A 10633-nucleotide genomic window follows, 5' to 3' on the forward strand; every position below is an offset into this window, starting at 1 on the left:
CCTAAGTGGACTTCCTCAACGGCGCTGGGGGAGCCATCTGTGCTCTCCCCACTTGTCTGCAACTCTTTTCTTCCTACTTCACAAAATCCAGTGCCTGAGTAGACGAGCACCAGTTGTCCTTGTGGCACTAAGATTCCTCGCCCGGGGGTCAGGATGGTTTGCCCAATTCTAGGAGAAAAAAATACTGAGCTGGTGCTTGTGGATTTTCTTGTTGGATTCCAGACATGTGGGCAGGGTAAGCCTTGTGAGTGGCATTTCTGAGATTTCTAGATTTCTGAGGTTTTACGGTCCCAATTCTTCCAAAGCATTTTCACAGATTTTCATGACTGCAGTTGCCAATAGAAAGGAATGAGGTTACTGGAAAGTAGGGCTGGGCAGGACAACAGGCAGTCATGAGTGCCTGGGACAAGGACAGGTGGTTCAAGATGATGCCATTTCATGGGATCAAGAGAGAAGGCTGGGGGAGGGGGAGAAAGGTAGGAACATGGTGTCCCTGACGGCACATTTTGGCTCTGTCTGTATTTACCTGGCATCTAGCATTGAATCTGGGAAATATCAGACATCAGCTAGGGAGAGGGTGACACAGGTCTCAGCAGTGCCTAGGATTATTAAAAAAGAAAGAGAGAAAAAGAAAGAAAGAAAGAAAGAAACTTGTCCTCAACCATGGCAGTCACTGAAAATAACTTACTCTTATAAAAATATGGACTTTCTAAATTAAGAGAAATGGTTTTTGGCCTTTGCTTCGTGCACGTTCCCGAGATCACTGTTATATAAGCAGTAAGATTCTCTCCTGTAAAAGCCCAAAGAGATACCAATAGACTTTTGCAGTCTACTCAGCATCCTTTTCCCATTTTCTGATAAAAGAGCCCCAATTTTTCTTTTGGAGAATCATTCTTCTCTGCAATCAATTCATGTGGGGTCTGATCCATCTTTTGGCTCCATGAGTGGACATCTGTAAGACCTGGGACTAGACAATAAGAGGACTGCATCCCCTGGGCATGGTCTTTTGTTTAGGGGAGAACACAAGTTAGGCCAAAGAGAGAAAAGCTTGGAACATGTCTTGGAATGATTGCCAAAGAGGCTCTTTCTGATGAGGTGGCCAATATGAGAAAGTGTAAATGTAGAAATGCTGCAGGCCCTATCTTAGCAAAGCCTGCCTAGAAATCATGCCAAGCCAGAGGAAAGCAGAGCCCATTGCTAGAGAACATCAGATTCCTAATCACATAGTGTGTGGGCCTAGATCAAACCAGACCTGAAACCAGGACAACTCTGGGCTTTTGTGTTCCAAAAGGCAATACATTTCCTTTCCTTCCCTTGTTTAAGGCAATCTTAGTTGGTTCTTCTATTACTGCCTACCCAAAGAATTCTGTATTCCCAGACCCTGGAATTCTGCTTAGAGTAGATGGAGCCTCTTCTTCTGTTTCTGCCTGGGAAGTACGTCTCATTGATGCCTTTCTGGTTCAAACAGAAACAGTGCAGGAGTCCAATTATGGAAAATGACAGTGGTTCTTAGGAGAGAACCTGGGTCTATTTATCCTTCTTTAAGGTAATGAAACATTGACTTGAAAAGTGATACATGTTGTTAAGGTTACTATGAAACTTTGAACAATTTCAAAAAAGAAAATGATTTTCCAATTTTCCCTTTATTTCTTTCCTGGGGAGGGTGGTAAGAAAAGCTCTTCTACTTCAGTTCTTGAGATTTCTCACTATCTGCCCTCCCTCCCGGCCCATCTGCCCTCTCCCTCCCCCTTGCACGGACCTCACATGGTGGCCTCATCACCAGGATCCACACCATCACTGAGAGCTCCAATTCCGAGACAGTTCTTGCTGACATCATTGTTCTAACTTTGCATCTTTTCCACTTTCTTATTTCCCTTGAACTCAGCTCTGGCCTCATTCATTCCACAGATATTTACCGAGCACCTACTATGTGACCAGCCCAGTGTCAGCCACGTCAGATACATCAGTGAACAAAACTCAAAGATTCCTGTTCTCCTAGAAGTCTAGTGTGTGAGGGGATAAACACAGAAAAAATAATAAATATAGAACATAGGTAAATTAGTGTTTTAGAAGGGTTATAAGGAAAAAAGTAAAAAAAAAAAAAAGGGAAAAAATAGAGTAAGAGGGATTAGGATTCTTGGGAGTAAGAGTGGTTGCAATGAAATGGGCATATTGAGAAAGTGAAATTTGACCAAAGGCTTGAGGGAGGGAGGAATCAGCCAGGAGATCTGGGGAAGAGTTTCCCAGGAGAGGGAAGGGCCAGTTCAAAGTCCCCAGGGAAACAACGTGCCTGAAGAAGAGGGCATTGAGCAGGAGGAAGAGAGGAAAGCAGAGGGGAGCGGGGGGAGAGATGAAGATGCAGCAGAGGGGAGAGATAATGGGATGCGCATCATGTCAAAAGGGGGTTTTACTGTGGGTCATTGAGGAATTATGGAAGAATTTCAAGCAGAAAGGGATGTGATCTGACTCAGATTTGAAAATGATTAGTCTGGCTGCAGAGCTGAAAATAAGGTCCAGGGAAGCAAGGGTGGGTACAGAGATGCTGGTGGCCCAGACCAGGGTGGGGGCAGTAGAGGTGGGGAAAAGTGGCTGTGTTTGGTATAAACATACACACACTACTATGCATAAAATAGACAACCAACAAGGACCTACTGTACAACACAGGGAACTCTACTCAATACTCCCTAATAACCTATATGAGAAAAGAATCTGGAAAAGATGGCTATATGTATATGTATAACTGAATCACTTTGCTGTACACCTGAAACTAACACAACATTGTAAATCAATGATCCTCTACTATAAAATAAGAATTAGATTAAAAAAAAAGAAATATTGCCGGAATTAACAAAATGTGACACAGAGACACAAAGTGAGCAAATGCTATTGGAAAATGGTGCCAATAGACTTGCCTGACGCAGGGTTGCCAGAAACCTTCAATTTGTTAAAAAAACACAATACCTGTGAAGTGCAATAAAGCAAAGTAAAAAAAAAAATTTTTTTTTTTAAAAGACTGAACTGTCAGGGTTTGCTGACAGATTAGATGTGGAGTGTGTGAGAAGAAGGCGAGAAAGATGTACAGTTGAGCGTTTGCAAGGATAGACTTGCTGTCAGCTTGAGAAGGGAAAACTGGGGGGAACGCACCTTTGAGGGGAATAGTAACAGTTCAGTTTAGGACAAGCTGAGGAGGAAGTTGGAGAGGATGGGTGGGGAGCTGAGTGCTGGCCTGGAAGGTAAATTCTGCAGTTATCATCTAGATGGTATTTACAAACTTGCTGGAAACTTCCTTATGTTTGGTAAGGTCTTCCTTATCAAACAAGCCTCCTATGACCCTTCTTGACACTTGCAAAGAGAAGCTGAGAGCACGACACATTTGGAAAAGAAATGGGCTTTGGAGCAGGGCAGATCTGAATCAGAGCATCAGTGATACTGCTTTCCTGCTTGCGAGGCTTTGGGCAAGTTCCTTACCTCTCTGAGTTGCAATTTCTTTGTCTGACACATTGGATGATAACACCTGCTTTTTAGGGGTGTTCAACTCATGAGATTAAATAATGCCTGTGAACCTTCTGGCACATAGTAGGTACACAACAATTAACTTCCTTCACCCTTTTGTTTTTTATAATCATGCTTATTATTTTTTATACAGCAGGTTCTTATTAGTCATCCGTTTTATACACATCAGTGTATACATGTCAATCCTAATCGCCCAATTCATCACACCACCATGCCCACCCCACTGCTGCTTTCCCCCCTTGGTGTGCATACGTTTGTTCTCTACATCTGTGTCTCAATTTCTGCCCTACAAACCGGTTCATCACTACCATTTTTCTAGGTTCCACATATATGCATTAATATACGGTATTTATTTTTCTTTTTCTGACTTACTTCACTCTGTATGACAGTCTCTAGATCCAACCACGTCTCAACAAATGACCCAATTTCGTTCCTTTTTATGTCTGAGTAACATATCATTGTATATATGTACCACATCTTCTTTATCCATTCATCTGTCGATGGGCATTTAGGTTGCTTCCATGACCTGGCTATTGTAAATAGTGCTGCAATCAACACTGGGGTGCATGTGTCTCTTTGAATTATGGTTTTCTCTGGGTATATGGCAAGTAGTGGGATTGCTGGATCATATAGTAATTCTAGTTTTAGTTTTTTAAAGAACCTCCATACTGTTCTCCATAGTGACTACACCAATTTACATTCCCACCAACAGTGCAAGAGGGTTCCCTTTTCTCCACACCCTCTCCAGCATTTGTTCTTTGTAGATTTTCTGATGATGCCCATTCTAACTGGTGTGAGTTGATGCCTCATTGTAGTTTTGATTTGCATTTCTCTAATAATTAGTGATGTTGAGCAGCTTTTCATGTGCTTCTTGGCCATCTGTATGTCTTCTTTGGAGAAATGTCTATTTAGGTCTTTTGCTCATTTTTTTTGATTGTGTTGTTCCCACTATTATTGTCCCCTACTATTATTGTGTTACTGTCAATTTTCTCTTTTATAGCTATTAGCAGTTGCCTTAGTATTGAGGTGCTCCTATATTGGGTACATATATATTTATAATTGTTAAATCTTCTTGTTGTATTGATCCCTTGATCATTATGTAGTGTCCTTTTTTGTCTCTTGTAACATTCTTTATTTTAAAGTCTATTTTATCAGATATGAGTATTGCTACTTCAGCTTTCTTTTTATTTTATTTTATTTTTTTGCGGTACGTGGGCCTCTCACTGTTGTGGTCTCTCCCGCTGTGGAGCACAGGCTCCGGATGTGCAGGCTCAGCGGCCATGGCTCACAGGCCCAGCCGCTCCATGGCATGTGAGATCCTCCCGGACCGGGGCACTAACCTGCGTCCCCTGCATCGGCAGGCGGACTCTCAACCACTGTGCCACCAGGGAAGCCCTCCAGCTTTCTTATGATTTCCATTTGCATGAAATTTCTTTTTCCATCCCCTCACTTTGAGTCTGTATGTGTCCTTATGTCTGAAGTGGGTCTCTTGTAGACAGCATATATATGGGTCTTGTTTTTGTATCCATTCAGCAAGCCTGTGTCTTTTGGTGGGAGCATTTATTCCCCTCACGTTTAAGGTAATTATTGATATGTACGTTCCTATTACCATTTTCTGAATTGTTTTGGGTTTGTTTTTATAGGTCCTTTTATTCTCTTGTGTTTTCCACTTAGCTAAGTTCCTTTAGCATTTGTTGTAGAGCTGCTTTGGTGGTGCTGAATTCTCTTAGCTTTTGCTTGTCTGTAAAGCTTTTGATTTCTCCATTGAATCTGAATGAGATCCTTGCTGGGTAGAGTAATCTTGGTTGTAGGTTCTTCCCTTTCATCACTTTAAGTATATCATGCCACTCCCTTCTGGCTTGTAGAGTTTCTGATGAGAAATCAGCATTAACCTTATGGGAGTTCCCTTGTATGTTATTTGTCATTTTTCCCTTGCTGCTTTCAATTATTTTTCTTTGTCTTTAATTTTTACCAATTTTATTACTATGTGTCTTGGCGTGTTTCTCCTTGGGTTTATCTTGTATGGGACTCTCTGTGCTTCCTGGACTTGGGTGTCTGTTTCCTTTCCCATGTTAGGGAAATTTTTGACTATAATGTCTTCAAATATTTTCTCTGGTCCTTTCCCTCTCTCTTTTCCTCTGGGACCCCTATAATATGAATGTTGTTGCATTTAATGTTGTCCCAGAGGTCTCTTAGGCTGTCTTCATTTCTTTTCATTCTGTTTTCTTTATTCTGTTCTGCAGCAGCGAATTCCACCATTCTGTCTTCCAGGTGACTTATCCCTTTTTCTGCCTCAGTTATTCTGCTATTGATTCCTTCTAGTGTAGTTTTCATTTCAGTTATTGTATTGTTCATCTCTGTTTGTTTGTTCTTTAATTCTTCTAGGTGTTTGTTAAACACTTTTTGCATCTTCTCGATCTTTGCCCCTATTCTATTTCTGAGGTCCTGGATCATCTGCACTATCATTCTTCTGAATTCTTTTACTGGAAAGTTGCCTATCTCTACTTCATTTAGTCTTTTTTCTGGGGTTTTATCTTGTTCCTTCATCTGGTACATAGCCCTCTGCCTTTTCATCTTGTCTATCTTTCTGTGAATGTGGTTTTTGTTCCACAGGCTTCAGGATTGTAGTTCTTCTTGCTTCTGCTGTCTGCCCTCTGGTGGATGATGCTATCTAAGAGGCTTGAGCAAGTTTCCTGATGGGAGGGACTGGTGGTGGGTAGATCTGGGTGTTGCTCTGGTGGTCAGAGCTCAGTAAAACTTTAATCTGCTTGTCTGCTGATGGGTGGGGCTGGGTTTCCTCCCTGTTGGTTCCCTCCCTCAGGGTTGGCCTGAGGCAACCCAACACTGGAGCCTACCTGAGCTCTTTGCTGGGGCTAATGGCGGACTCTGGGAGGGCTCACACCAAGGAGTACTTCCCAGAACTTCTGCTTCCAGTGTCCTGGTACTCACGGTGAGCCACAGCCACCTCCTGCCTCTGCAGGAGACCCTCCACAATAGCAGGTACGTCTGGTTCAGTCTCCCCTGGGGTCACTGCTCCTTCCCCTGGGCCCCGACTTTGTGTGTGCCCTCCAAGAGTGGAGTCTCTGTTTCCCCCAGTCCTGTCAGAGTCCTGCAATCAAATCCCACTAGCCTTCAAAGTCTGATTCTCTCGGAATTCCTCCTCCTGTTGCCGGACCCCCGGGGTTGGGAAGCCTGACGTGAGGCTCAGAACCTTCACTCCAGTGGGTGGACTTATGTGGTATAAGTGTTCTCCAGTTTGTGAATTACCGACCCAGCAGTTATTGGATTTGATTTTATTGTGATGACTCCCCTCTACCATCTGATTGTGGTTTCTCCTTTGTCTTTGGATGTAGGGTATCTTTTTTGGTGAGTTCCAGTGTCTTCCTGTCAATGATTGTTCAGCAGTTAGTTGTGGTTCTGGTGCTCTTGCAAGAGGGAGTGAGACCACGTCCTTCTACTCTGCCATCTTGGTTCCATATCTTCCCTTCACCCTTTTAAAGCTACTCTGGATGCTTACCAAGAATAGCAGCTCCGTTGTTGATTCTCTGGACCAGTGCTGCTCAGAGTGTGCTCCTTGAATTTGTAGCATCAACATCACCTGGGAGCTTGTTAGAAAATGCAAATTCTCAAGCCTTACCATCCAGGACCTACTTCAGAAATTCCAGGGTGGGACCCAGCAACCTGTTTGAACTATCCCTCCAGATGATTCTGATAGACACTAGAATTTGAGAACCTCAGCTTTAGTTCAGAAGCTTCATAAGCTTTTATTCATAAGCTCCCACCTGATCCCTGAGCACACCTGTCTTTCTCAGCGTATAGCTGGCAGTTGCCAGAAAAATTTATATTCCCCAAGTATATGGTTTTACTCCAGATTCATTCTATTTATCCTTTAGCCCTGACCTCTCAGTGGAGTCCAGACTTACACTTCCAGTTCTCTCCATGTGAAATAAAACTGTTCTAGAAGATGCTCAAACTCAACAGGGTTACAACAACCCACTCTTCCCTGTCCCCCATGCTCTTCAAAAAATAAAAACTGACTGTAAGACAAACAATGCTGACTTCCCCCTCTCCTCCCAGGTTCAGTATTTTAATAATAGAGAAAGTTGGGCCTCCCTGGTGGCGCAGTGGTTGAGAGTCCGCCTGCCGATGCAGGGGATACGGGTTCGTGCCCCGGTCTGGGAGGATCCCATATGCCGCGGAGCGGCTGGGCCCGTGAGCCATGGCCGCTGGGCCTGCGCATCCGGAGCCTGTGCTCCGCAACGGGAGAGGCCACAACAGTGAGAGGCCCGCGTACCGCAAAAAAAAAAAAAAAAAAAAAAAAAAAAAATAGAGAAAGTTATTTGCTGAACATTCACTACATGTGCACACGGCATGTCTTGTTGTTTTTTCCTTCTCCCTGTAAGTCCAGAAGGTAGGACTAATGTGGGCGCCCACGTAACAGATAAGGAAATTGAGGATTAAGAAAATTAAACAGGTAACTCATGGGGACACAGGTTGTGCTGGTCAAGGGCACCAGAGGGAGACCTCCGCTGGAGGGGGAGGAAGGGACCTGCTCTCTCTCATTCTGCTTGGAGTTTATGGCCAGCAACAGGGTTCTCCCTTCATGCAGAAATAGGGGGGCTTGTGTGTGTGTGTGTGTGTGTGTGTGTGTGTGTGTGTGTGTGTGTGTGTGAGTGTGTGAGTGTTCCTCCAGATGCAAGAAGACTGAATTAAGCAATCTCATGGTGGGGAGTTGGGAGCTAATCAAGGAACTTTAATTCCTCTCTTTAAGGTCCTCCTCTCGACCTCCCCTCACTTGCTCTGTTTTTTTAAAAATTTATTTTATTGAAGTATAATTGATTTACAGTGTTGTGTTAATTTCTTCTGTATGGCAAAGTGAATCAGTTATACATATATATATGTATTTTTTTCATATTCTTTTCAATTATGGTTTGTCACGGGATATTGAATATAGTTCCCTGTGCTATACAGTAGGATCTTGTTGTGTATCCATTCTATATATTATAGTTTGCATCTGCTAATCCCAAACTCCCAGTCCATCCCTCCCCAACCCCCTCCCCCTTGGTAACCACAAGTCTGTTCTCAATGTCTGAGTCTGTTTCTATTTTGTAGATAAGTTCGTTTGTGTCATATTTTATTAGACTCCACATGTAAGTGATATCATATGATATTTGTCTTTCTCTGTCTGACTTACTTCACTTAGTATGATAATCTCTAGGTCCATCCATGAAGCTGCAAATGGCATTACTTCATTCTTTTTAAATTTAATTTCTTTTACATATAATTTTTATTTAATATTGGAATACAGTTGATTTACAATGTTGTGTTAGTTTCAGGTGTAGAGCAAAGTGATTCAGTTATACATATATATAAATTCTTTTTCAGATTCTTTTCCCATATAGGTTATTACAGTGTATTGGGTAGAGTTCCCTGAGCTATACAATAGGTCCTTGTTGATTACCTATTTTATATATAGTAGTGTGTATATGTTAATCCAAAGCCCCTAATTTATCCCTCCCCCCACGTTTCCCCTTTGGTAACCATAAATTTGTTTTCTAAGTCTATGAGTTGGTTTTGTAAAGAAGTTCAGTTGTATCCTTTTTTTAGATTCCACATATAAGTGATATCTCACTTGCTCTTGACAAAAGCTGGGCCACTTTCTTACCACGGAGTGATCAGTGGAGCTTCCTAAATAGCTTGTCTGTCACTTTATGTTATTGTTAGTTTGTTTCTCTATAACTGACTTTTGGGATATGGAAATGAAGATCTGTTTTCTTCATTCCTTGAGAAAATGAGTTTATTTTTTTAGTCCAACTCCTGAAGTATATACAACAAAATTATTTGAGAAACAAGTAGGAGTTTTCATAAGGAGGGTTATGTGGTAGATTAAATTCAGAGACATGTAGGAGAGAATAAGTGTAGCCAAAAAAAAAAAAAAGCAGCTTAGTGAATAATAAGAACATCTGCAATGTAGACTTTGGTAATTTGGGGTATTATCATTTGCATTTTAAATGTGTGAGCAATAAAATAACAGCTACTCATAAATGTCTCTATCCAGTCTGACTTAAAATACACCGTTATGATTTCACCCTGAAAGCTGACAAAGGTTTCAAAGCACCAACTGATGTGCTTCTCTGCCCCTGGGACACATCATGTCAAGGCCAAGTAGAGGCTTTGGGAAGCCAATAGCACCAGAAAAGCAGCCATGGAAAGCCCTGGGACCTGAGAACTTATGTTGGAGACTTTTTCCTTCCACCACGTTGAGAGTTGGCTGCCCGAATGTCATCTGGACTCTACACTGTTGCGAACAGAACCCACAGGGCATTTGGAAAAGGATGGTTCTTCTTCTCAGGCATCAGAGTGTATTTTCCCTTTTTTAAATCAATGCATTAAAGGCTTATTCTTTGGAAAGTAGCTGTCCCAGGAGGATATGATCCAACCCTAATTACTCATTTGAGAGATTGGTTCAAGTGAGAGAGTGTTCCTTAAAATAGAAGGGGATTTTCACTTTAAAGGCCAGGAGGTTTTTCCTTCTTCTTAGTCATAGAGGTTGTGCTGTCATTGACACACCCTTCCTCCCCATTCTGCTTCCTGACTCATTAAAAAAACACTAGAGGATGGACTTCATGATTTAAAACATTTTCTTCATGCATTTGATGAAAGCCTGGTATTTTCTGTTGATAAAAAATTTAGAACACTAGTAGTTCAGTGTAGATGCTGCTTATGGAGTTTGGGGACAGATCATATATTCATATAGTCTGTTCATCGTATGAACAGATCATATGTTCAAAGTGATAGTGAAAAGCCTGTCAGCTCTGGTTTGTGGTGAAGGATGACCACGTGGCAGATGAGTTGGCGTTACAACTCACAAGCGTGTTAGAGGGTCTCTCCTGGGCAGTGTTCCATGGACCATGTGACCCCCCTGGGAATACTATGGAATGCTGTCTTGTTACCTGCCACGACTTTGTTTATTCTCTTACCCTTTCTCATGTACTTATCAAATGTACTTAGCCTCCTTTCTACTTATTCTCACATCAGCTTCACGCCCCCAACTAGCTATGCAAGATTTGGAAAGCCTTTTCACATCCTTGGACGTCAGTTTCTTTTAAAATGTTGGGTG

Source organism: Mesoplodon mirus (genome assembly GCF_964341445.2).
Source record: "Mesoplodon mirus genome assembly, chromosome: 6".
NCBI classification, from domain to species: Eukaryota; Metazoa; Chordata; class Mammalia; order Artiodactyla; family Ziphiidae; genus Mesoplodon; species Mesoplodon mirus.